The sequence below is a fragment of the Somniosus microcephalus genome, unplaced genomic scaffold, assembly GCF_052327205.1.
Source record: "Somniosus microcephalus isolate GS21.2 unplaced genomic scaffold, FLI_Smic_1.0 unresolved_chr1, whole genome shotgun sequence".
Lineage (NCBI taxonomy): Eukaryota > Metazoa > Chordata > Chondrichthyes > Squaliformes > Somniosidae > Somniosus > Somniosus microcephalus.
In genome coordinates this window covers 39,195,338-39,199,591 of record NW_028225179.1, presented here as the reverse complement: position 1 = coordinate 39,199,591, position 4,254 = coordinate 39,195,338, and the positions used below count along the sequence as shown (strand labels likewise).

Genomic DNA, 4,254 nt, shown 5'->3' with positions numbered 1-4,254 from the left:
GAGATCTTCTGTGGTTGTCTTGCCTCCCTCTCCCCTTCCTCCCACACGCAGCTGGTTTTTAAACTTTGTTTTAAATCTGCTGCTCTGCTGGGCCAGTGCATTCCACAGTCTCACAACCCTTTCTAGAAATACACTTTCACTGCTTGACTTCTCTGATTCTTAGATATTAATCACCTTGAGGTGCAATGGTGGCGTTTGTGGCGTCAAATTAAAAGGCGGCCAAATGCAAACACGTTGGGGTCAAAGTTACTTTTGCACAGAATTGAGCCTGAATCTTTCAAGATGGAATATTGTATTTGCTGCATCACAATACACAATATCTTGTTATAAATGTTGGCTCATTAGTTCCCCAGTGTCAGAGGAAGAATTGTCTGATCCCCTCATTTATTTCACATAAGACACAAACATAGGGTAATCATTCAGAATCACCTCACAGTTTGACACTGAGATAAACGGGAGATACAGAGAGCAATGGAACACATGGCGGAATAGACAAGAGAGCTGGAGAAATAAACAACGGTCTGAGAGTCCAGAAGACAGTGACTGGTAGCTGAAAGGTATCAATGAGTGGAGGCGAGAAATTGTATTGGGATTCGGCCCCGTGGCTTAGCTGGTCAAAGCATCTGTCTAGTAAACTGGAGATCCTGGGTTTGACTCCCAGCGGGGCCATTTTTTTAATGAATCTCTAGGGGTGAGCTTCTTCCCGTGTGAAAAGGCTAAAATTCGTTTAAATGTAACTGCGGCTGCACTAGTTCCCATTCTGGATGAAGGCTCCAATCGCTGCGGGGCCTGGGTCGAATTTCACCACTTCCTAATTTCAGGCGGTGCTGATTTATAACTCTTCACCTATAATCCATCTTTTCTAAGCAGTGCCATGTGTTACTTTGTGGTGGTCAGAGCAGAGCTCCAGTACTTGATGTGTCATGCCGTTATTGTATAGCGGTTAGTATTCTGTGCTGTGGCCGCAGCAACCTCGGTCCGAATCCGAGTCATGGCACAGATTCTTCTTCCTTCCACAATCAATAGCCCTCCTTTACCTTCCTCCTTCAATGTCATTGTAACTTTCCTGCTAACATTCACTTTCACCTACTTAAACCGGTAAATATGCTCTGCTCCCTGCGCAGTTCCTGGGGCACATGTGCCATTCTCCCCAATCTGAGTTGGTGCATTGAAAGCAGTCGATTGATTTAGACCAGCGGGACCTCTCGACAGACAAGGTCTGCGACAGCAGGGCCGGCCTTTGGAACCAAAGCAGCCCGATTGTACAAGAACATTCCTTGGGAAATGAAGTGCACTGGGGAGGCTAACTGAACAACTGGGATTGTTCACCTGGTAGTTGCCGCTTTTCCCTAAACAGTTGATGAGCGTGAGCGACGGGATGCGCTACCTAGCTGCGGATGAAGGGTGAAATGTGCAATTTTGGCAAACTTGGTATCAAAAATTAAAATGGTGGATCAGGATTTATCAAGGAGAGTAGGGGACGCTCCGGATGTAATAGACAGGTGAAGGGACGCTGCGGATATACCAAACTGTTTAAGGGACGCCCTGGATTTACCCGACAGTGTAAGGGATGCTTCTGTTGTACTAGACAGGGTAAGGGACACTCCGGATGTAGCAGACAGTGTAAGGGATGCTCCGGATGTACCAGACTGTTTCAGGTACGCTCCGAATTTGCCATACATGGTAAGGAACGCTCCTGTTTTACCAGACAGGGTAAGGGCCACTCCGGATATATCTCACAGGGTAAGAGCCGCTCCGGATGTATCAGACAGGGTAAGGGATGCTCCGGATGCATCAGATAGGGTAAGAGACGCTCCGGATGTACCAAACTGGGTAATGTAAGCTACCGATGCACCAGACAGTGTAAGGGATGCTCCGGATGTTTCAGAAAGGGTGAGGGAAGCTCCCGATTTACCAGACAGGGTAAGGGACCCTCCGAATGTACCAGACAGTGTAAGGGATGCTCAAGAGGTTCTGGAGCGGGTAAGGGACGCTCAGGGCCAATCAGACAGAGTAAGGGACGCTCAAGAGGTATCAGAGGGGCTGATGGATGCAGATTTATTACTTTCTAAACCTCACATTTTTTAAGTGTCAATAAAAGCAAAAGTTGAATCCGAATGTAACAGATGGTCTGCCGTGTCCCACGTGGGGGCAATGAGAAGGTAGAATGGGGCTGGACTGGATATTTGAAGCGCTCAGAAATACATCTATAACTGACACAGATTCCCCCACTCAATACAATAATAAATATTGCAGATACATCTAAACATATTTGTAATCAACAGAAGTGCAAATGCATTTACATCTAACACAACATCAACTCACAAATACGTTCGTATCTATTATGGACACACACAAATATACTTACAACCATCACCGGTGATTGTTTGATAAAAAAATACTTTAATTGTTTGTCTTTAAACCCATGATATTTACATGACAGTTTGCATTGACCTTCCTCCTAAGCCACTGGAGATTGATGGAGAATGATTTTGGTCCTGATCAATCATTTCCTAGGTGGATTAGAACAACTTTTGAGCGCAAGTCCAAAGTTAGAAGTCGACGTTATAAAGAGGCTCACCTTTCGTAAATTTCAATCTACAATCCACAAAGCGAGATTCATAACCCTAGACTAAAGAGTCACTCTGTCTAAAATACAGGCCCAATCAACTGGTTATCAAAGGCAAATCAAATGGATTTGTCATTTATTGTCCATTGCATTTTGACTGAGACATGTGCCCGCAGTTCCATTCCGGTTCCAAGCCCACTTATTACTGTCGATGACTTGCCCGGAATGTGCTTGGAGAAGTGTTAGAATCGCAGTACAGCCCTTCCCACTGTCGCTTCCTCTAAATCTCCCTCCAGGATTTCCACCAGTGCATGGTTCATCAGCTTGAGCTACTGTTTAATTTGTTCTCGGCATTAACTGTGCTGATCCTTTAAATTGTCCCACTACACGGCCTCTCCAAATTTGTCGATTGCACCTCGAGGGCACTTTTCATATGTAAGCCTGCAACATCTCCCGGAGAGAGATTCAATTTCAGCGGTTCTAAAACAATGAGTCGATCGATATCAAACTCGACATCCTCACCTACACGCTATAGATGCAAATCTCTGCGCTCCTCTGCTTTAGTGATTCCTTGTTTCACAGCGATGGGCAATTTATGCTCTCTGAGGCTGTAATCGCTTCTTTCCGCTGGCAGCGGGCGCTTTGAGAGAACGGGGCCGGACAGGTGGCCTGAAATTCGCTGCTGTCCTGGCCTCACTCACTCCGGGAGCTGGGGAACAGCAAACAAACTCATGGGTTTGTTGCCGCGTCTGAAATGCGGCTCCGAACTGTTGCTATTAACAGAGGCAGAGCTGCAGGATTCTGTAATGATCTCTCACACAGTCGGTATCTCTATAGATTTTGAGTGTGTACAGAACTGTATAGAGAAAAGGAGAATACCGTGTGGCTGTTAATGTATTTTATTAATCTCTACCTGTAAAACATTATTGAACCAGGGATCTGTTGTACTTCAGACGGAAGTGATAACCGCTACACTTCGGAAACAGCTGCTCATTAAATAATTAGAGAAACAGCTCAGAACATCAATTGTCATCTACAAATACTCTTACCCTGCAATACGGATTCCATTCCACGTCGAGGAGTAAACTTTACGAAAATTGTTTATTCTATTACATACATCTCATTAGACTGTGTGAGAAGTTTGTTGTAATCGTCATTAATCAATCGGTAACTCACATGGTTAACGAATCATGGGCAAAACTTTAAAAAAAAAATTGTTTTGCATGTGATGAATTTTCATCGGTTCACATTTTGCAGACTGTATTTTAGGAGTTGGGGAAAAATGTTCAGTGCTTATGACACCAGGATCTCGTTGCAGCCTTTGGTCAATTCACCAGCTCGCTAACACATGAGAGTAACTCCTGCTTCAATCATTCTTATAAACCCAGCCAATGCGCCTCAATTAAACAACATTGCGCCCCTGCACGATTGGACAACCTGAGATGTGCAAGTAAATGAGCACCGAAAACTAGCCCGAATCAAGCGCAGCTCTAGTGACGCAACCGGTTAGCGTGCGGTACTTATATAACAGTACCAGGCTTCGAGTTATGCCGAGGTTGTGAGTTCGAGCTTCACCTAGCGCAGTCAATGCTTTTGCGGTGTGATATTTCGACCGGAGCCGAAGGTACAAGTGGTGTTTCCACAAATATCTATTTATTAGCTGTTCCACGTGGGCTCTTAGCTTT

General features: G+C 45.0%; 1 non-coding gene across 1 annotated transcript; it reads left to right on the top strand.

Moving 5' to 3' along the window:
* Window positions 1-595: 595 nt before the first annotated feature.
* On the top strand, window positions 596-669 carry trnat-agu (transfer RNA threonine (anticodon AGU)). Its single transcript has one exon. It is a non-coding gene; the product is annotated as a tRNA-Thr (tRNA).
* Window positions 670-4,254: the final 3,585 nt, after the last annotated feature.